Below are 24,529 nucleotides of genomic sequence, written 5' to 3'. Positions count from 1 at the left end.
GTGCAAATACTCAAAAAGCAGCAGGAGGAAGGAAATAGTGTCACAATCTGGAGGGACCAATAGAGCCAATAAAATTTAACTGACACCAAAGCCACACATCACGTATAATTCGCTAATGGACTGGCACACTGAGCACCTTGAGGATAAAATTAGGAACCAAATCCCCTTGCACTCAAAAGGTACAAAGAACTGGTGGAGTTAATAGGTTTTATGGAAGCATTTGCTGGTACTTCGCTCTGACTGAATATAAAGGCTAACCCTGTAATTGCAGAATAATGAAGCACAAGCCAAGACAGGGATGATAATGTCTATGAATGGCAATAACTTTATCAGCTAAGAAGAGATTTTCTAGAGCTACTTGATCCAGCAAGATGATTTAGCTAAAGGTGCTCATATTTTCTGTTATGAAGGCCTCCTGATATCAATGAAGAGAGTAAGATAGGAAGGAGATAAATGTGCAGATGAACAATAAGATATCAAGTTAAGTGTTACAGCCAAGAATATATTAATAATGACCAAAGGAATATTGTGTCTATTCAATGAATAAATCAGGTTATTGTTGTTATCCTTTCGATATTCCCAGGGTCTAATTTACTTTTTAAAGATGGCACAGCTTTTTTTTTTTTTTTTTTTTTTTTTTTTTTTTTTTTTGATCTTTTGACTTATGGGGCAACAATGGAATACAGATTATGCCCTTTGTGCAAGTTATCTAGCCTTCTTCCCCTAGGCTCAGGATTTCTAATTAGAGAACATTAGACTTGAAAGAGACCTGAGTCATCTAAAGATGTGGTTCCCAAGTGCTGTAATATGTAGCAGGGCTGATAGGGAAGCTTCAGATTCAGCTAGGGAATTGAGAACAACAGAAACCCAGGACCATTTAATAGAATTATTGATTCAGTCGGATTGAGACTGGTCTGGAAATCTGAATCTCTTCAGGTGATTCAGATATATGGCAAGTTAGGATAACATGGAGACTTTATGGTATCTTTAAGAAAAGTTTTTTCACATTTTTTTTGCAAACTTCCCATGAAAGGGTATTAACGTGTAAGTCACACTTTAGAGACAAAATCTCTATATTGAGACACTAGTTTGTTACACAATAACGATTCTACCTTTGTTCTGAGCTCTAAATCAACTTATACATTCTTTTCCTAATACAATTTGTGTGTATGTGTCACTTAAGTCAGATATACAAACACACAAAACCAATCAAACCCTCTTTGCATTTATTCTCATTTATACCATTTCCAACTTATGGTTTACAGCAAAATACATATGGCTGTTTGCCAAAGAAGCTGTCTTTAGTGCACCCAAGTGTCAGGATATAGCCGAGCTTTTGCCTATAGCTAGCACCATGTCACATAAACTATGGTGATTCGCCAAAGCATGTCTCTTTTTCTATGAAAATTAATTTTTTTTTCTGCATCAGATAGAGAATCCAGATATTTAGATTGAGAAAGGTGTCATTAACCACGTCTCTATTCCACAAATAAACTGAGACCATAGGAAAACAATACCCAAAATTATCACAGTTAATTTCAATAAAACCGTAAAATTATAGCATTTGGAAAGCTGTCTTTATGCATATGTATGAATGTGTATCTAGGGTACATGGAATACAGAAGAGTTGCTGACAGTTGTCTTAGATGGTTTTATGTATCTCTTTTTAGTCAAGTGAAATTAAGGAATTAATCTAGGGGAAAACATTGTTAACACACTGACATTCAATTTATTGTACTCTAAAATAACATTCAGTTGGCTGTTTTGAAAGGCAAGAGAAAATCAAACATGAAAAGTCTCATGTTCAATTGGAATTTGATCATTTGTAGATCTGCAGTTTAAAAATTATCTAAGAACTTTTTTCCCCTAGTTGGGATAGTACCAGATAAACTTTAGTTGAATTCATGTAGTATAAAATTCAAATAAGATTTCTGTGCCAAATAAATATGGGCAAATTTCAAACCAGATTTGAAAGGGACAGTGATGATGATGATAAAAAGACAAGTGCTGTCAATATCTAGATCAAATATACTTTTTCTTCTAATTCTCCATATAGAGATCTGAGCAAGATAAATCTTTGTAAAACTATGAAAAGTTTTGGCATCTTCCTTTCACTGTGTCTTCATTCCATATAATACTGTCCTTTTTCTTGTTCCATTCTCCCCTCCTACCTCCTGCTTTTTATGAGCACTGCAGGCATCATTCTCACTCAAGTCTAATTGATTGAAAAAAGCAAAATTAATATACTTTCCATGTGACTGTCTACATTTTAAGAGGAATTGAGTTTCCTTAAATAGATTGCATTTTAACTGTGGAATTTTAGGCCTCTTGCTCTTCATTAATTTACCAGTCATTTACTGATGTCTTATGTGCCAGTACGTGGTCTAGAACTTTAGACTATGGAAATGAATAATAATGCTCAGTGCGCCTGCCATTAAGGTATCCAGTCACGTATGGTAGACAGATAAGTAAACAATGACAAATTGCACATAATATAGTTGATCTGGGAGCAGAGAGAAGGCACATTTACCTTGGCATGAGAAGTGTTTGTCCCATGTGCAGGGCTGAAATATTTTTTTAATAGAATGAAGACATGAGCTTGTCTTAAGGATCAAGAAATAGTTATCTGGGTGAATGTGGTTGATGGAAAAAGGGCAAGACAGCAACATTCCAGAAAGAACAAAGATTTGTGCAAAGTATGGAGGGAATAGAAAGAGTATTTTGAGAAATAATATGTGAAACGAAGGGCCAAATGAATGGCCTAAGAGATAAATGAGCATATTAGTTTTTTTTTCACACTGCTATAAAGAACTACCTGAGACTGGGTAATTTATGAAGAAGAGGTTTAATTGACTCACAGTTCCACAGATTTAATAGGAAGCATGACTGGGAGGCCTCAGGAAACTTACAATCATGGCAGAAGTTAAAGGGGAAGCAAGGACCTTCTTCACATGGTAGCGGGAGAGAGAGAATGAAGAAAGTCACACCTTTAAACCATCAGATCTTGTGAGAACTCGCTCACTATCATGAGAACAGTGAACGGGAAATCCACCCCAATGATCCAATCACTTCCTACCAGGCTCCTCCCTTGACACATGGGGATTATAGTTTGACATGAGATTTGGATGGGGACACAGAGTCAAACCGTATCAGTGAGGAAAAGTGAACTGCAAACGGAAACCACCAAGGGTTTTAGCTCGTGAAAGCAAACACATGCAATTCCATAAACAATTTTTGTTTGTATGTTTTCCTTTGTGCTACTAAGTACCAAAGGCAATGTATCCCTTTTTTCCTGATCAACTAGAAAACAGACCAAATGATTGAATACGTATGGTACAGGACCACGTCCTCAACCCTCCATCTGATTAAGTTTCCCACTCCTAGAGATTATTTTTGATCGTCTGCTTTTGTACTTCATTATAGCAGTAAAATGTTAAATAATTTTAGGGGCCAGATGGGTAACATAAGTGATCAAACTTTTGCCAAATGAATTGGCTCAAGCCACCCTACTATGAGAGGCCACTATTTATCTCTCACAGACACTGCTATGAAGACAGGCCTTTTCTAAAATAAGCCATAAGTCCTGTTTTTAATATAAAATCTTATTTTCTTATGATCACATCATTTAAATTTGGAGAAAGGAAGGGAGACTGTATTGGCCAAATAAGCCACATCTTTGAACTGGCTTTACCCTGAAGATAACCAGTTTCTGATCTGAGTTACAGCTACTCTCAGTCTTAGAAATAGAACCTTTATATGGGTTCAGCAGCCTGAAATTGTCACATTTGAACACTCAAATATACATAAAGGAAACACATAATTTGGCTGATTTAGTTGTGGTGAGTAGATGTGGTAGAACAGAGGAATAAGTGAGTTTCTTGTTTTTACACAGCAGAGGTACAAGAAAAATCAATCTTGTTGACACTTAAAAAAATTCTATTCAGCCTTTTTAAAAGGTGACCGACAACTTGAGTCATCTTTTCTTCTATTGCCTTCTGCTGTAATATGCTGTATAATTAAGCAGAATTCAGTTATTGGAACATGTTTCTATATCTTTATAATTTCTGGAAGAAAAACTGAGAGGAGTGGTGGGAATAAAACCACATTTTGGTATTTGAGATAAAGGGTAAATTGAAACATATGTAAGCTTTCTCTCAATGATCCATCCTGGTAAACTGTTGTCCCAGAACAATTTTTAAAAGTCGTTTAGATTGAGGTATGTGACTTATTAGCCTATTTCAGTTCTCCAAACAAAGAAAGCACCATTAACCCATGCTAATCATCAAGCTTGACATTATGCACTATCCTAAGAAGCAAAGCGTGTGAGTAATCAGAGTTCTAGAAACAATAGTCAAGTCTCACATCTGAATAAATCAAATGGGTGCACTTAATATTCTCAGATCAAGGCAGATCTGTAGAAATAGTGTATACCACAGCTCTGATTCCCACTAAGTGTTCTATATGCTTGTGTAACAATGTAAGTCATTTATTCATTCTCACTGACTTCAAACAAAGCTAGAGCACAATTCATAATAGTGAGCATTGTATTTGACAGATATTTATCCATGTATTTGCTGGATTTGGGCCCAAGTATGACTTCAATATTAATGAGAACTTTTTATTTTTTAAATTTAATCAAAATGATACATGTACACAGTTTGAGACAATTATTACTCAGATGTATATTACAGAGTACAACAGTCTCTGCTTTGATTTCTTTGTGACACCTTTCCTGATCTTCTGGAGGCCACCATATTCAGTTAAACCTCCAAAGCTTTGTCTGCATATTTGCAAATAATTTGCTTACAACTGATATTCTTTATTGATACACCTAGATAATATTTACTGACTTTTATGATTGTTACTCGGGAGGCTGAGGCAGGAGAATCTCTTGAACCTGGGCGGCGGAGGATGCAGTGAGCTGAGATCGCGCCATTGCACTCCAGCCTTTGCAACAAGAATAAATTTCTGTCTCACCAAAAAAAAAAAAAAAAAAAAAAAAAAAAAAAAAAAAAAAAAACAAAAAATTTATCATTTCCGTTATGTTCTTGGAACTTTCCCCTCACTTCGTTTGTCTTTTCGGTGTTTAGCTCTGAGAAACTTAAGTCATGATGTTATATTGTAGGCAAACATTTATTCTCTAAAGGAGTAATTTATATTATATTATATTATATTAATTATATTATATGTACTCTTAGTGATTCATTGTTGCCAGAATATTGAATTCTCAGTTAGAATAAACTTTTCTCATATTTTCAAGTTATTATCTCACTTTTTTTCAAAATAATGTGCTGTTGGTAAGAAATAAAGCTCTTTATATTCTCCTTTCTTTTGTATGCGATCTGTTCCTTTTGTTCCTCTGGATGCTTTTGGGATCTTTTAACTTATTGATAATCTTCAATTTCATAAGGATTTTTATCACTCACTCAACATACTGTCTACTTATGAATACCTTGGTCAGAAAATACACATAATTCAGTTCTTGCATGTTTATTTCTATTGTATTGAAGCTTCTCTACCTTTATTTTTCCCTCTCTAAAATTCCTATTATTTCTGCTAGTTGGGCCTCCTTTAATGATCTTCTTTTGATTCATTTGTTCTTTCTGTTCTGGTTTCCAGGAGATCTCCTTGACTTTCTCTTTACCTATTTTACTTCAGTTTCATTTATTTTAAATGATCTTTTTATCCTTCATATCTTAGTAGCAGTATTCTTTTGCCTAAATGTTATAGCTTACTTTGTATATCTGAAACTATTAATTGTGTTTTTATTGGGTTCCTATATTGTTTGCATTGTTTCAATTTTTTAACGTCCTCCTTATCCTGTAAGCAATCTCAAACATCTGGCGATCATTGACTCTTTATTATAATTAAGAATAAGACACTGGGAAGCTGGCTGTGAGCAAAAGTTAACAGATGGGCATGCTGACTGGAGGTCTTGAATGTAGGGTGATTGGGTGGAGAGCTGTTTTTTGTTGTTGTTCGTTTTTTTGAACAAAACCCCACATATCAGCATCTCAGACTTTTTAAAGGTATTTTAATTGTGACATTGAGTTTCTCTAGAACCTGTCTTTCAGGCTCCAATTTGGGGAGGATACAGAACAACATCATGGCAATGGAAGGTGCCTGAAAATATCTCTTCATTCAGTTTTCAGCTTCCAACTTACTCCTCAGTTTCCTTTGTCATTTTTTAGGTGTCCATGTCCCCCTCTCCTGCCAATGTAGCCAGAAACCCAGAAGCTCTGTACTTATTTTCAAAGAACAACATTTACCAACAAGTAGGGTGGAGTTAGTTTTTCAGCTATAGACTGGGATGAGGTAAACGAATATATGAGGATACCAGTAGATGTTACTCCTGGCAGGTTTTAACCTCTCTGGTTGTAGCTTGATGCCTTATCACATCTTTTCTGGTACCCCGTGCCATCAAATTCCAGGTTTACTCACTGTGATCTCTTAAATTTTATCTAGCTCGTTTGACCTTCTAAGTCAGTCAATAATCCTCTACTGTTTAGATTTATCTTCTAGGACTCTATTGGCCTATTAGCCAAATTCTGGCTAATGTCTTATTTTTCTCAATTCTTATTGGTTTCTACCTTCTCTTTGCTGTTACCATTATAAAATCTTCAGAGAAATACATTTCTGCTTTCAATTCCTTAGGTTTCACTCAGTCGAGATTGAGGATTTTTCTCTGCATTTTTAAGAAGGATTAAAGTGGCCAGGCATGGTGGCTGACACCTGTAATCCCAGCACTTTGGGAGGCCAAGGTGGGTGGATCACCTGAGGTCAGGCGTTCGAGATCAATTTGGCCAACATAGTGAAACCCTGTCTCTACTAAAAGTACAAAAGAGTAGCTGGGTGTGGTGGTGCTTGCCTGTAGTCCCAGCTACTTGGGAGGCTGAGGTATGAGAATTGCTTGAACCAGAAAAGCGGAAGTTGCCGTGATCCACGATGGCACCACTGCAGTCCAGCTTGGGTAACAGAGTAAGACTCTGTCTTTCAAAAAAAAAAAAAAAAAAAAAAAAAAAGGATTAAAGTATCACTGAACTAAGTAGTAATTTAAATGGCTTTTTCAATTAAACCCCCCCCCCTTTTTTTTTTCTGAAAGCAGTATTAAGGTGACTAACAGAAATCTGTTTCTATGACTTTTAGTACAATCACTTCTCTCAGCATTAGAGCAGTCACTAGGTTGTTAGAATGTCTAAAATGACAGGGGAAAGTACCCAACTGCAAAAATATCTAGTAGGAGAAAGGACCCTAGAATTTCTGCCTAACAAAATGGTTTTTTATTTTCCCTCCCTCTGACTGTGGGGGAAAAAATCACCTCAAAAACTGACAAAAATATACCAACAGTTTTCATTAAAAACACATTTATGTCAACATTAAGTAAGTTCCCATCAATTGTAATGGGACATTTATGCATGTGCAAAGTAAGGAAATAGAAACAGAACAATGTAGGGCACATTATAATCCATTTAGAAGCTTATCATTTCCATAACAAAATCATAAAGCATTTCAGATGCATGACTTATCACGGGATTACTAGAAAGATTTCCTCATTGCAGTTTTCAAACTTTCTATCCAGTGCTTTGGTTTACAGAGTGCTTTTCCGTTGCATATTTAGAGGCAGAGCTTGTAGAAAAAAACAACAACATAGGAAGGAATGGATTTTGCTCTTACCAAATGATGTTCCATGAGAATACATAAAACAATATTGATTAGAAACCTGCTAACAAACACTTTCTAATATCTATCCCAAAAGCACCAATCCTAAAAGTATTAAGATGAATTATGACCTATGGTTTGCACCATGTGAGAAATCAATATATGAAAATGAAAATAGACTTTCCAAGCCTACTTATTCCCTCTAAAGTTTTTCCTGTCCTTTCTGGCACTGGAATTAGATCCCTGCTTTTGAGCCCGCTCACACAAAGCCAGATAAATACCTGCTCATCTGATCCAGGGATATCAAACACATCTTTTCTTTAGTTTTGTTAAGTAGTTTATTCTTGATATACAGGACATTCCTATCTTGGCTTAAAATAAATTCTAGGACCAGTTGAACTAGTCATTGAGACAAAGAAGCAATGAGTATTGAAATTTAGTAATAAGTCTCTATTTCATTTCTTCCTTCTAAATCTTGCCCCTTGGAAATAAATATTTGGAAAAGTAAGAAATTATAATAAGAGCATTGATATATGTGGGAGAAGTACTTCATGACTTTATTGCTGTTTTATATCCATTATCATATTTGATCTTCATCTCAGCTATGTAGGGATAGAAAGGAGAAGGACTGGACTTTTTCCCACTTTACCTAATTTTAGTGAGGATGGGTGAGCTAACTTCACACAGAGCTGGGGCCAAATAGTTGGAGACACACTGAGGGGTTATTTTTATAGAACATACCTCACACATTGCTTCAGGGTTTTATTCCAACTGTGATTAGTCAAAATTTATCTGGTGCTCAAGAGATTACTCAACACTATTCTTAGTTTCCACTTCCATTGACAAATTCATCATTTTTCTTTCTTTTTAATTTATTTATTATTATACTTTAAGTTGTAGGGTACATGTGCATAACGTGCAGGTTTGTTACATATGTATACTTGTGCCATGTTGGTGTGCTGCACCCATCAACTCGTCATTTACATCAGGTATAACTCCCAATGCAATCCCTCCCCCCTCCCCCCTCCCCATGATAGGCCCCTGTGTGTGATGTTCCCCTTCCTGAGTCCAAGTGATCTCATTGTTCAGTTCCCACCTATGAGTGAGAACATGCGGTGTTTGGTTTTCTGTTCTTGTGATAGTTTGCTAAGAATGATGGTTTCCAGCTGCATCCATGTCCCTACAAAGGACACAAACTCATCCTTTTTTATGGCTGCATAGTATTCCATGGTGTAGATGTGCCACAGTTTCTTAATCCAGTCTGTCACTGATGGACATTTGGGTTGATTCCAAGTCTTTGCTATTGTGAATAGTGCCGCAATAAACATACGTGTGCATGTGTCTTTATAGCAGCATAATTTATAATCCTTTGGGTATATACCTAGTAATGGGATGGCTGGGTCATATGGTACATCTAGTTCTAGATCCTTGAGGAATCGCCATACTGTTTTCCATAATGGTTGAACTAGTTTACAATCCCACCAACAGTGTAAAAGTGTTCCTATTTCTCCACATCCTCTCCAGCACCTGTTGTTTCCTGACTTTTTAATGATCGCCATTCTAACTGGTGTGAGATGGTATCTCATTGTGGTTTTGATTTGCATTTCTCTGATGGCCAGTGATGATGAGCATTTTTTCATGTGTCTGTTGGCTGTATGAATGTCTTCTTTTGAGAAATGTCTGTTCATATCCTTTGCCCACTTTTTGATGGGGTTGTTTGTTTTTTTCTTGTAAATTTGTTTGAGTTCTTTGTAGGTTCTGGATATTAGCCCTTTGTCAGATGAGTAGATTGCAAAAATTTTCTCCCATTCTGTAGGTTGCCTGTTCACTCTGATAGTAGTTTCTTTTGCTGTGCAGAAGCTCTTCAGTTTAATGAGATCCCATTTGTCAATTTTGGCTTTTGCTGCCGTTGCTTTTGGTGTTTTACACATGAAGTCTTTGCCCATGCCTATGTCCTGAATGGTACAACCTAGGTTTTCCTCTAGGATTTTTATGATATTAGGTCTAACATTTAAGTCTCTAATCCATCTTGAATTAATTTTCATATAAGGAGTAAGGAAAGGATCCAGTTTCAGCTTTCTACTTATGGCTAGCCAATTTTCCCAGCACCATTTATTAAATAGGGAATCCTTTCCCCATTTCTTGTTTCTCTCAGGTTTGTCAAAGATCAGATGGCTGTAGATGTGTGGTATTATTTCTGAGGACTCTGTTCTGTTCCATTGGTCTATATCTCTGTTTTGGTACCAGTACCATGCTGTTTTGGTTACTGTAGCCTTGTAGTGTGAAGTCAGGTAGCGTGATGCCTCCAGCTTTGTTCTTTTGACTTAGGATTGTCTTGGAGATGCGGGCTCTTTTTTGGTTCCATATGAACTTTAAAGCAGTTTTTTCCAATTCTGTGAAGAAAGTCATTGGTAGCTTGATGGGATGGCATTGAATCTATAAATTACCTTGGGCAGTATGGCCATTTTCACGATATTGATTCTTCCTATCCATGAGCATGGTATGTTCTTCCATTTGTTTGTGTCCTCTTTTATTTCACTGAGAAGTGGTTTGTAGCTCTCCTTGAAGAGGTCCTTTACATCCCTTGTAAGTTGGATTCCTAGGTATTTGATTCTCTTTGAAGCAATTGTGAATGGAAGTTCATTCCTAATTTGGCTCTCTGTTTGTCTGTTACTGGTGTATAAGAATGCTTGTGATTTTTGCACATTAATTTGGTATCCTGAGACTTTGCTGACGTTGCTTATCAGTGTAAGGAGATTTTGAGCTGAGACATTGGGGTTTTCTAAATATACAATCATGTCATCTGCAAACAGGGACAATTTGACTTCTTCTTTTCCTAACTGAATACCCTTGATTTCTTTCTCTTGCCTAATTGCCGTAGCCAGAACTTCTAACACTATGTTGAATAGGAGTGGTGAGAGAGGGCATCCCTGTCTTGTGCCAGTTTTCAAAGGGAATTTTTCCAGTTTTTGCCCATTCAGTATGATATTGGCTGTGGGTTTGTCATAAATAGCTCTTATTATTTTGAGGTACGTTCCATCAATACCGAATTTATTGAGCGTTTTTAGCATGAAGGGCTGTTGAATTTTGTCAAAAGCCTTTTCTGCATCTATTGAGATAATCATGTGGTTCTTGTCTTTGGTTCTGTTTATATGCTGCATTATGTTTATTGATTTGCGAATGTTGAACCAGCCTTGCATCCCAGGGATGAAGCCCACTTGATCATGGTGGATAAGCTTTTTGATGTGTTGCTGAATCCGGTTTGCCAGTATTTTATTGAGGATTTTTGCATCGATGTTCTTCAGGGATATTGGTCTAAAATTCTCTTTTTTTGTTGTGTCTCTGCCAGGCTTTGGTATCAGGATGATGTTGGCCTCATACAATGAGTTAGGGAGGATTCCCTCTTTTTCTATTGATTGGAATAGTTTCAGAAGGAATGGTACCAACTCCTCCTTGTACCTCTGGTAGAATTCAGCTGTGAATCCATCTGGTCCTGGACTTTTTTTGGTTGGTAGGCTATTAATTATTGCCTCAATTTCAGAGCCTGCTATTGGTCTATTCAGGGATTCAACTTCTTCCTGGTTTAGTCTTGGAAGAGTATAAGTGTCCAGGAAATTATCCATTTCTTCTAGATTTTCCAGTTTATTTGCGTAGAGGTGTTTATAGTATTCTCTGATGGTAGTTTGTATTTCTGTGGGGTCGGTGGTGATATCCCCTTTATCATTTTTAATTGCGTCAATTTGATTCTTCTCTCTTTTCTTCTTTATTAGTCTTGCTAGTGGTCTGTCAATTTTGTTGATCTTTTCAAAAAACCACCTCCTGGATTCATTGATTTTTTGGAGGGTTTTTTGTGTCTCTATCTCCTTCAGTTCTGCTCTGATCTTAGTTATTTCTTGCCTTCTGCTAGCTTTCGAATGTGTTTGCTCTTGCTTCTCTAGTTCTTTTAATTGCGATGTTAGGGTGTCAATTTTAGATCTTTCCTGTTTTCTCTTGTGGGCATTTGGTGCTATAAATTTCCCTCTACACACTACTTTAAATGTGTCCCAGAGATTCTGGTATGTTGTATCTTTGTTCTCATTGGTTTCAAAGAACATCTTTATTTCTGCCTTCATTTCGTTATGTACCCAGTAGTCATTCAGGAGCAGGTTGTTCAGTTTCCATGTAGTTGAGCGGTTTTGATTGAGTTTCTTAGTTCTGAGTTCTAGTTTGATTGCACTGTGGTCTGAGAGACAGTTTGTTATAATTTCTGTTCTTGTACATTTGCTGAGGAGTGCTTTACTTCCAAGTACGTGGTCGATTTTGGAGTAAGTACGATGTGGTGCTGAGAAGAATGTATATTCTGTTGATTTGGGGTGGAGAGTTCTATAGATGTCTATTAGGTCTTCTTGCTGCAGAGATGAGTTCAGTTCCTGGATATCCTTGTTAACTTTCTGTCTCGTTGATCTGTCTAATGTTGACAGTGGAGTGTTGAAGTCTCCCATTATTATTGTATGGGAGTCTAAGTCTCTTTGTAAGTCTCTAAGGACTTGCTTTATGAATCTGGGTGCTCCTGTATTGGGTGCATATATATTTAGGATAGTTAGCTCTTCCTGTTGAATTGATCCCTTTACCATTATGTAATGGCCTTGTCTCTTTTGATCTTTGATGGTTTAAAGTCTGTTTTATCAGAGACTAGTATTGCAACCCCTGCTTTTTTTTGTTCTCCATTTGCTTGGTAAATCTTCCTCCATCCCTTTATTTTGAGCCTATGTATGTCTCTGCGTGTGAGATGGGTCTCCTGAATACAGCAGACTGATGGGTCTTGACTCTTTATCCAGTTTGCCAGTCTGTGTCTTTTAATTGGAGCATTTAGTCCATTTACATTTAAGGTTAAGATTGTTATGTGTGAACTTGATCCTGCCATTATGATATTAACTGGTTATTTTGCTTGTTAGTTGATGCAGTTTCTTCCTAGCCTCGATGGTCTTTACATTTTGGCATGTTTTTGCAATGGCTGGTACCGGTTGTTCCTTTCCATGTTTAGTGCTTCCTTCAGGGTCTCTTGTAAGGCAGGCCTAGTGGTGACAAAATCTCTAAGCATTTGCTTGTCTGTAAAGGATTTTATTTCTCCTTCACTTATGAAACTTAGTTTGGCTGGATATGAAATTCTGGGTTTAAAATTCTTTTCTTTAAGAATGTTGAATATTGGCCCCCACTCTCTTCTGGCTTGGAGAGTTTCTGCCGAGAGATCTGCTGTTAGTTTGATGGGCTTCCCTTTGTGGGTAACCCGACCTTTCTCTCTGGCTGCCCTTAAGATTTTTTCCTTCATTTCAAGTTTGGTGAATCTGGCAATTATGTGTCTTGGAGTTGCTCTTCTCGAGGAGTATCTTTGTGGCATTCTCTGTATTTCCTGAATTTGAATGTTGGCCTGCCCTACTAGGTTGGGGAAGTTCTCCTGGATGATATCCTGAAGAGTGTTTTCCAACTTGGTTCCATTTTCCCCCTCACTTTCAGGCACCCCAAACAGACGTAGATTTGGTCTTTTTACATAATCCCATACTTCTTGCAGGCTTTGTTCATTTCTTTTTCTTCTTTTTTTCTTTTGGTTTCTCTCGCTCTCGCTTCATTTCATTCATTTGATCCTCAATCGCTGATACTCTTTCTTCCAGTTGATAGAGTCGGTTACTGAAGCTTGTGCATTTGTCACGTATTTCTCATGTCATAGTTTTCATCTCTTTCATTTCGTTTATGACCTTCTCTGCATTAATTACTCTAGCCATCAATTCTTCCACTTTTTTTTCAAGATTTTTAGTTTCTTTGCACTGGGTACGTAATTCCTCCTTTAGCTCTGAGAAATTTGATGGACTGAAGCCTTCTTCTCTCATCTCGTCAAAGTCATTCTCCGTCCAGCTTTGATCCGTTGCTGGCGATGAGCTGCGCTTCTTTGCCGGGGGAGATGTGCTCTTATTTTTTGAATTTCCAGCTTTTCTGCCCTGCTTTTTCCCCATCTTTGTGGTTTTATCTGCCTCTGGTCTTTGATGGTGATGTACTGATGGGGTTTTGGTGTAGGTGTCCTTCCTGTTTGATAGTTTTCCTTCTACCAGTCAGGACCCTCAGCTGTAGGTCTGTTGGAGATTGCTTGAGGTCCACTCCAGACCCTGTTTGCCTGGGTATCAGCAGCAGAGGCTGCAGAAGATAGAGTATTTCTGAACAGCGAGTGTACCTGTCTGATTCTTGCTTTGAAAGCTTCCTCTCAGGGGTGTACTCCACCCTGTGAGGTGTGGGGTGTCAGACTGCCCCTAGTGGGGGATGTCTCCCAGTTAGGCTACTCAGGGGTCAGGGACCCACTTGAACAGGGAGTCTGTCCCTTCTCAGATCTCAACCTCCATGCTGGGAGATCCACTGCTCTCTTCAAAGCTGTCAGACAGAGTTGTTTGCGTCTGCAGAGTTTTCTCCTGCGTTTGTTATTGCCCTGTCCCCAGAGGTGGAGTCTACAGAGACAGGCAGGTTTCCTTGAGCTGCTGTGAGCTCCACCCAGTTCGAGCTTCCCAGCAGCTTTGTTTACCTACTTAAGCCTCAGCAATGGCGGGCGCCCCTCCCCCAGCCTCGCTGCTGCCTTGCCGGTAGATCACAGACTGCTGCGCTAGCAATGAGGGAGGCTCCGTGGGTGTGGGACCCTCCCGGCCAGGTGTGGGATATGATCTCCTGGTGTGCCTGTTTGCTTAAAGGGCAGTATTGGGGTGGGAGTTACCCGATTTTCCAGGTGTTGTGTGTCTCAGTTCCCCTGGCTAGGAAAAGGGATTCCCTTCCCCCTTGCGCTTCCCAGGTGAGGCAATGCCTCGCGGTGCTTCAGCTCTCGCTGGTCGGGCTGCAGCAGCTGACCAGCACCGATCGTCCGGCACTCCCCAGTGAGATGAACCCAGTACCTCAGTTGAAAATTCAGAAATCACCGGTCTTCTGTGTCGCTCGCGCTGGGAGTTGGAGACTGGAGCTGTTCCTATTCGGCCATCTTGCTCCGCCCACCCATTTTTCTTTTATTAATATTGATGAGGAAGGTGGATCACACATCTTTCTACTCATGCTAAGAATTTTCTCACCCATTTTGATAATATATAACATGTCTTATTTAATGTCTGTTATTTCACAGTAAGGCGGCATACAAATGTAACTTTCTTAAAATACAAGATGATTTTATTAATGTATTGATGAGGGTATATGAACCTGAATACATTTAGCGTTTGAATTTATTAAACCTGTCATCTAATATTGTCATGACACAAATATTTGGTTATGACTTGGTGTCCCACATAGGTGTGCCTGTTCTCTGTCGGTCTTTAAAACATCCCATTTTAAAGAGAAACTATAGTATTTGTCTATTTTTCCTTTTTTTTAATGTCATTTAAAGTTAAATGGCTTACTACTGTGAGTTCTAAAACAGTCATAGGGATGCCTGGCTTCAGTTTGGTTTTGCCACTAACAAACGACATGACATCAGGCAATTTTTGTCACCTCTAAGTTTTAGTTTTATCTTTTCTCATTTGGTAAAATGAGAGAGCATTAGAGTAAATGATCTTAAAGTTTCAGCTCTGATACTCAAGCACTTGCATGAAGTGCTGAAGTTTGTTCCAGGTTATAAGATAAGCTAGCAATGGAATTGGAAATAAAGCCTCTGGGATATATCTTTAGCTATAATCAGATGACCTAGAGAAAAGATAAATTTTATAAGAAGAGAAGAATAAATGAATCAAAGGTGATATAGGAAGTCAGGTTAAACACAATAGAGAGAATTGTCTGAAAAAGAGCCAAGGATAAAATAAACACATGACATGACTGCCTAATTATTTCCAGAAACTACCAAGTCACAAAACCCAGATGATTTAACTTTGTCATTCCTTTACCACTAAAATTATGCTATGCAAATATCTACCATGTTTAGAAACTCTATTTTTCTATTATTCCTGTGTTCCTTCCCCAGCATCCTCCTCAATGACATTTACCTTTCTTGGTACCCTCATGTGTTATTGGCCACTCTACGTGATACTTCCGTTCCATCCCGTGCTACCTGCTTCCTAATGCCCAGCTTGCTGGAATCTCTGCCCTGGGAGTATCAATCTATAACATAACCACATAATGAAATAACTTTATTTTAATGCTAAATACTTTTTATTTTCTGGCTGTGGCCTGCCAGGGCTTTTACAGAGACTGTGGAGCAAGAGCATCTTTAAAGAGGACTGTCTGGTTGTGGCTAAATGAAATTTGGTAAGCTGTTGGTTCAGGAGATAAAAGTGAAATGGATATATTACATAAATAAAAATGCCCTACATCGTTTTTTCAAGACAATATGATGCAATTTTAAAAAACCTCAAAAAGGTATATCCTGTGGGTTTTGCCATCTTTTAACTTGATTTAAATTGGCTGCGAAATAATCCATGATTATTAACAGTAAAATGGTCAGTTTTGTGAGCAAATATATCTATATCCTAAGAATACAGAAGAATACAAAAGGCTATACAGACAATCCTTAAAGATATTGCAGCTTTGGTTTCAGACCACCTCAATAAAGTAGGTTACACAAATCTTTTGGTTTTTCCAGCACGCATAAAAGTCATGTTTGGGGCCAGGAGAGGTGGCTCGCTCATGTAATCCCAGCACTTTGGGAGACTGAGAAGGACAGAAAGCCTGAGCTCAGGAGTTCAACACCAGCCTGGGCAACACAGTGAAATCCCGTCTCTACTGAAAATACAAAAAATTAGCCGGGCATGGCGGCATGTGCCTTTGGTCCCAGCCCGGGACTCAGGAGGCTGAGTCAGAATTGCTTGAACCTGGGAGGCTGAGGTTGCACTGAGTCGGGATTGCACCACTGCATTCCAGCCTGGGCACAGAGGGAGACTCCAGCTCAAAAAAAAAAAAAAAAAAAAAAGAAAAAAAAATTATGTTTAAATTATACTGTAGCCTACTGTATAAAATAGCATTATTTCTAAACAATGTACATACCTTATTTGAAAATTACTTTATTACTGAAAAATGTTAATGATCATCAAAACCTTCAACTAGTAATATGTGTGTGTGTGTGTGTGTGTGTGTGTGTGTGTGTGTGTGTGTGCAGGATCTTTTGATGTTGATCACTGCTTGAATAATCAGGGTGGTGGTTAGTAAACCATGCCGTAAACTGATGTGCTGTCATTTAGGCTTTCTTCTGTTTATAGAGCACAGGGAGAGTAGATCTAGCATAATTCTCAAGGGCCCTAGGATTTTCAGAATGGTAACTTAGCACTAGCTTCAACTCAGTCACTAGCAACATTAGCCCCTACCAAGAGTCGGCCTGTTCTTTGAAGCTAGGCATTAACTTCTGTTTAGGTATAAAAGTCCCAGATGGCATCTTTTCCCAATAAAAGCCTATTCCGTCTGTAATGAATCTGTTTCATGCAGCCACCTTCATCAATTATCTTAGCTAAATCTTCTGGATGACTTGCTACAGCGTCTGCATCAGCACTTGCTGCTTTGCCTTGCCCTTCTATGTTATAGAAATAGCTTCTTTTCTCAGACCTCATGAATCAACCTCTTCTAGCTTCAAACTCTTCTTCTGCAGCTTCCTTTACCTCTCTCAGCCCTCATAGCATTGAAGAGAGCTAGGTCCTTGCTCTGGATTAGGCTTTATCTTAAGGGAATGTTGTAGTTGGTGTTTTTTGTGTGCTTTTTTTTTTTTCTCTTAATGTTTTTCCATCTAAACCACACAGACTTTCTCCATCAAATGTAAGACCATTACGTTTTCTTATGATTCTTGTGTTACCTGGAGTAGTACTTTTAATTTGTTCAAAGACTTTTCCTTTGTGTTCACAACTTGTCTAACTCGTACAAGAGTCCAAGTTTTCAGCCTATCTCAGCATTTGAAATGCCTTCCTCACTCACCTTAATTGTGTTTAGCTTTTGATGTAACGGGAGAAACATAGGAATCTTCAGCTGAACATTCAGAAGCCATCGTAGAGTTATGAAATGGCCTAATTTTAATAAGGTTTTTTTCTCAGGCAGGAGAGGCCCTAGGAAGAGTGAATCAGGGGACAGCGAGTTAATGGAGCAGTCAGAACATACAGTGTTTATAGATTAATTTTTCCATCTTATATGGGTGTGTTTTATTGCACTCCCAAACAATTATAATAGTAAGATTACAGATCACCATAATAATTGGTGATAATTTCAAATATTGCAAGAATTACTGAAGTATGAAACAGATACAAAGTGAGCACATTTTGTTGGAAAAATGGCACCAATAGACTTGTTAAACACATGGTTGCAACAAAACTTTAATTTCTGAAAAACCCACTGTCCGTGAAATACAATACAGCAAATCATAATAAAATGAGGTATGCTAGTATTTGGATTTCCAAGGGAAGTACCTAGAATAAACCAAAGTAGGTAAAGGCAAACTCTTCTTGTGTAACCAGACTAGAATTTTGCAGAGCTCTCTTCTCCTGGCCCCAAAGGTTCAGTCTGTGACTCTAGTTTCTTTCAACCTGGAGCTGTATGACAGCTTCCACATATTGAGAACCTGTAAATCATTAAGATGTGTTTTATGTAATTTATATTAAGATTTAAAACAAATACTCATAACCACTCTTCATTTCAGGTACTTTTATCCTCATTTAGGAAACAACTAAGTTAAACAACTTCCCACAAGGTATTTAACCACTGTTAGGAGCTTAGTTTGGCTGACTTAAAAATCTAAATCCATAATCTGAACTCCATCTAGTCCTGTCTCTTAAACCACCTGGATTTCTCTTCTTCAGTAATTGGCACTCCTGATTTTCTGAAGTTTAGGAACTTTGGATACACATCATGTAGATTCAAACTTGGATTTAAATCCCAGCTCTACTACTCACTACTCATACGGAATGATAATATTAATCTTGAGGATCATTGCAAATGAAAAGAAATATATGTGTGACTCTTCCTCAGTGTCTAGCATATTGTAGCTTTTCCATTAATGATGGTGGTGGTGATTTTTGTTTGATATTAAATAACTTGGCATCACAACATTTTCCTGGTGTATTCCCTAAATTTGTCTGATGTCACCCTGCTGTCTCACCAGGGATAGTTTGGGCAGCTCTTCTAGGCTCTAGAGTTGAGTGTGTGTGTGTGTGTGTGTGTGTGTGTGTGTTATTCCCATGGTGCATTGAAAAGTGTCTCCCAAGGGCCTTTTGTGGGGATAAAGTTCATAAGCTAGGAGCCCAGACACTTAGAATGTACAAATCATAAAATTATTAACTACATCTCTGCTTGGGTGGGAAGATGTTAGGAATAGAACAATTTCAACATTTAAACTTATATAGATATTTATAAGCACTATTTATAGAAGTTGTTTGTTAATAGAGTTAATGGAAGCATTTTATTCCAGTCCACTGCAAAAAAAGAAAAAGTTATACTGTTAAGTATTGATATTACTTTTTTGAGGATTAAGAAAAATACCTTGAGTCAGGCGCAGTGTCTCACACCTGTAATCCCAACAACTGGGGAGGCCGAGGAGGGCAGATCACTTGAGGTCAGGAATTCACAACCAGCTTGGCCAACATGGCAAAACCCAGTCTCTACTAAAAATACAAAAAATAAGCCAGGCATGTTGGCACATATCTCTAATCCTAGCTACTCAGGATGCTAAAGCAAGAGAATCACTTGAACCCAGGAGGTGGAGGGTGCAGTGAGCCGAGATCACCACTGCACTCCAGCCTGGGCAACAGCGAGACTTCATCTCAACAACACCACCACCACCACCCAAAAACCCGAGCCTGAGATTGAAATTATTTAATTAGTTCTTTAGTATACTTAAGTTTGAGCATTTTATTTCTCCTGTTATGATTGGTCAGCTGAAAGAGCACTGGCATCACTGAAAGATCATATTCCATTCAGCCACTTAAGAAGAAAACCCTGGGTAGGTGCCATAACCATTAGAGTGGAATTTCTCCTTTTTAATCAAACTGAGTAAACTTAAGTGTTTAAATTTCATTAAACTTATGGAATAAAACCTTTAAAAAGGTATGGATGTGTTTAATAATATACTACATATATATTGGATATAATAGTGATATCCATATATACTAGATAAAATAAATTGTAGAGAAACATACGTATGCATATACCTACTCTGGCACATGAATCAAATTTGATATATCCATTCTTATTTTATTCCATACAAGTTAAGATTTTTACATTTCTAAATTGTTAAAAACATCAAAATAATGGTGCCTTACACATTAAAATTCCATATAATTCAAATTTTAGTATCCATAAAATTTTATTAGAACATTGCCATGCTTTTACTTATCAATTGTTTATTACCACTTTTGTTATGACAAAGTTGAACATGTCTCACGTCTCATCTAATATGCTCATTTGAACCTTTATAAGAAGTTTTGCCAATATCTGATATTAAAAACAAATGTTAATTGTAGCTATTCATTGCTCGCTTGGCTGTACTTCCGTTCCCTATTGCCCACTATTTAGGTTTCTGCCTCTTTCGTCCCAGTAACCCACACCCACTGTCTTGTGCATGAGTTACACCTCTCTATCTCCTCTCATGCTATTTTAATTCCAGTTCAACTACACTCCTATCCTATTCACTTTCTTTCAGTAAACTACTCAATGACACTATTCTCAACATTTACCTTTCCTCCTAGCAAAGGAAATAGTCAACAAAATGAAGACACAGCCCACAAATGGGAGAAAATATTTGTACTCTGTCCACCAGATGAGGGCTTAATAACTAGAATATATAAGGCGTTCAGACAACTCAATAGCAAAACACAATAATTTGATTTAAAAAGGGATAAAAACATCTCAATAGACATTTCTGAAAGACATACAAATGGCTAACAGGCATATGAAAAAAATTTCAACATCACATTAGTGATTACAGAGAAATACAAATCAAAATCACAACAAAAGATCACTTCATCCCAGTTAAAATGGCTTTTATCAAGAAGATAGGCAATAACAGATGCCGGCAAGGATGTGGAGTAAAGGGAGCACTCATACACTGTTGGTGGGAATATAAATTAGTACAACAACCATGGAGAACAGTTTGGAGGCTTCTCAAAAAACTAAAAGTAGATCTACGAGCAATTCCACAACTGGGTATACATCCAAAAGAAAATAAATTGATATAGCAAACAGGTATTTGCACTCCTATGTTTATTACAACATTATTCACAGCCTAAATATGGACTCAACCTAAGTGCACATCAATGGATGAATGGATACATAAAATGTGGTGTATATACACAGTGGAATATTATTCAGCCATGAGAAATAAATTGCAGCAACATGACTGGATCTGGAGTTTATTATATTAAGTGAAATAAGCCAAGCACAGAAAAATAACATGTTCTTGCTCACACATGGGAACTGCAAAAATAGATCTCATGGAGATAGAGAATATATTAGGTTAATGCTTATCAGAGACCAGGAAAGGTATGGTTGAGGGAAGGGATGAAGAGAGGTTGATTAATGGGTATAAATATACAATTTGATAGGGGGAATAAAAACTAGTGTTTGATAGATTAGTATGGCTTTAGTTTATAACAATCTATTATATATTTCAAAATGGCCAAAAGAGAATAATCTGATTGTAGCATAAAGAAAAGATAAATATTTAAGATGGTGGATATTCCAATTATACTGATATGAACTTTAGAAATTATATGAATGTATTAAATTATCACATGTACCCCAGTATATGTACCTCTTCTGTGTATCAGCAAAATTAACATTTTAAAAAATCAGAAGAGTAGAAATTATTTTATACATCTTCAAAAATGCCTTTCTTCAGCACTCCTTCCCTAAAATTTCTTCTCAATAGTAGACAATTATTTTTATTTCTCCAACTCTTTGAAGAATATTTTACTCTACAACGGGTTTTCCAATGACAATTTTACATCATTGTAATTCCCTAAATATCAGTAACATTTTTTCCTGTAGAATCTATACCTGTGACATATACTCTTACTAATGTATTCATCCATTCGTTATTTTATCCATCCAAACATATTATTCATTCCCACAAATGTGTATTATTTACATGTCAGACGTGAAGGAAGATAAAATATATTTTCTGCCCCTGCAGATCTCACCTTCTGATATGGAACAAATACATATCCAATCAGAGCTGAAATGAATAAGAAGTTAGGGTTATGAGGAACAAAGATTAAAACTTCTGGCCGGGGGCGGTGGCTCAAGCCTGTAATCCCAGCACTTTGGGAGTCTGAGACGGGCGGATCACAAGGTCAGGAGATCGAGACCATCCTGGCTAACCCGGTGAAACCCTGTCTCTACTAAAAAATACAAAAAACTAGCCGGGCGAGGTGGCGGGCGCCTGTAGTCCCAGCTACTCGGGAGGCTGAGGCAGGAGAATGGCGTGAACCTGAAAGGCGGAGCTTGCAGTGAGCTGAGATCCGGCTACTGCACTCCACTTTGGGCGACAGAGCGAGACTCCGTTTCAAAAACAAAAACAAACAAACAAAAAAACTTCTGTTTTAGAATTCCTACCAACATTTACAACAACCTTTCCGCTTTGATATTTTATCAATGCTTTTCCTATTATTCATTTTCTAAGCATAATTATGATCTTAGTTCTTTAAGCACATCTACTCCTGTAATTTGATATTCACTTCCCTTTATGACCTGCAGATGTTCAGAATGATTCTGAAGTTCTTTCTATAACAGTGCCATTAGGTTTGCTATTCCTGCTCTTACTTAAACTGCTCTTAACCCATATTTTGGTCTCCAGTTCTTCCACATGCACTACCAATCCCAATTTGACTTTACTTGCAACTTCTTCTAAACAAAAACATCACCTGATTTGTGATGTCAAGAGTGTCTTACTAGATCATATACCCTAAAAGTTTTGGTTTTTATTTGTACTCATATGGCTAACCCTGATCCTTTAGTAACTTACCAATGTTTCCTCTTCTGCCATTTTCTACGTGTGAATGACAGCTGCAGACAATCATAAAAGGGTGTTGAGTTAAACATTTTTGCTCTCTGACATTACATGGGCTTCAATGCTATGTAATATTTTTAAAGTGACTATTTAAAGTACTTAAGCCCTCTTCCAGAAGCTCTCAAACATTCCTTCACTTTTTACACTGACTGTCATTAAGATATAGTCTTTGAATTTTACTTTCTTTAAAAATATAAAGCTTGTACCTCAATTTCACCCCCACACCTTTTTACAATCTAGGCTACCTGTAGTTTTGTTATATGTAGTTTTGTTATAGCCTTCTGGGTCTTTGGTCAAATTGGGAGTCTAATCATTTCTACCAAAAATGGTAAGACAAACCTCTACATCTCTTCTAGATCAGCAGAGATCATGAGTTCAGTTTTACACAAAGGTAGCATATATATACACATAAACACACACAGACAAAATAGGCTTTTTTTACAGGCCAACACTGGAACTATGTCAGTGGTCTTGTCTGACACTGAATTTACTGTTTCATAGCCAAACTCCAAAATAAATATTGACTTTCCATTTTTACTATGATGACCCTTTAGTGCATCAAACTGGATCCATTTACAAAGGTATGTAATCTCAAACATTCCCAATTCTCTCAACTGCATGTCTCATTTTATTTCACCTTATAATTTTGAATTTTTCTAAGAGCACTAAAGTTCTTGTAATACAAGAATCGTGTCCTCTTCCAATCCCAGCTCCACAACTCTCAAGTCCTATTTACTTTGTCCCACATTACAAACTGGACCTTATTCCTCCCCAACCCTTTTCATTACTTTTTATCATGTATTCACAGAAAATATTATTATGGCCTCCTATTAAATATACATGCCCATAGAAGCTCTGTCAGAACATCCTTCTGACCAGATAGATAGGTGTTTTGAAAAATACATTTTAAGAAAAGCCATGGAGAGGGTACCTTAACATCTATTTGATTAGAAGCAAACAAATGATTTCCACGGGCATATTTCTCATGTCCTCTAATCAAAAAAGACTGTACACTCCTTTAAGGTGAGGCTCATACCTTATTTACTTTTGAAAATCCTGCACCACCTGACATGTGGCCTGGTTCAAGACAAAAGCTTAAAATGTGTATTTGGTAAGCATTGAACGGGATCCTTGATCCATGTCCTTACTCAAATCCCTGCTCCTGTATAATCAGCAAATGTTTCCCTCATCCCTACCTATTTTAACAACCAACATTTACCAAAGTGCATGGCTGGAAGAAATTTTAAGAAAGGAATGGAAAAGTAAACCTTAGAGACTGGCGAAGTTAAGTCGCTTCAGAATTCTCTTCTCCCCATGTCTTAGAAATGAGGACACCTCATTTGTGCAATTCTTTATTCTCAGTGGTATTCAGAACTTCAGAATTGCATTTATGGAACATAATAAAGCTTAAGAGAGTGATAGGATAAAAATGGACAGGGTTCTGGCAGAATCTACTGGTAAAATCTAAAGAAAACACAAATCACTGGCTTTATGTCATATTCTATGATATAAAGCTATACAGTAAGTCTAACTTTTTTCTTCCAGGCACACAAACTTTATTATCCCTAATATAAGGCAGTTAGGTAAAGTGATAATTAGGAGAGACCACTCAATGTGCAACTGACAGGTGTTGTTCATTGTGCAGGCATGTAAATTGTACCTCTTAAACATTTCTTTGATATTTACTCTGACTACCTTAGTTCAGGTTACTTTTATCCTAAACTGTTGTATCATATCAGTAACCTAAATATCTACCTACCTATGCAACTTACTATGCATTTTTCTCTCAGATTTTCATGTGGTCCCTTTACTGGAATCTTTCACTGACCTACTTTCTTTCTACTGGAATAAAAGGCAAATAACTTTTAATGGGCATACAGCCCTTCAAAAGTGATCCACAAA

The sequence above is a fragment of the Macaca thibetana genome, chromosome 13 (genome assembly GCF_024542745.1).
Source record: "Macaca thibetana thibetana isolate TM-01 chromosome 13, ASM2454274v1, whole genome shotgun sequence".
Lineage (NCBI taxonomy): Eukaryota > Metazoa > Chordata > Mammalia > Primates > Cercopithecidae > Macaca > Macaca thibetana.
This window is presented reverse-complemented; position numbering follows the sequence as displayed.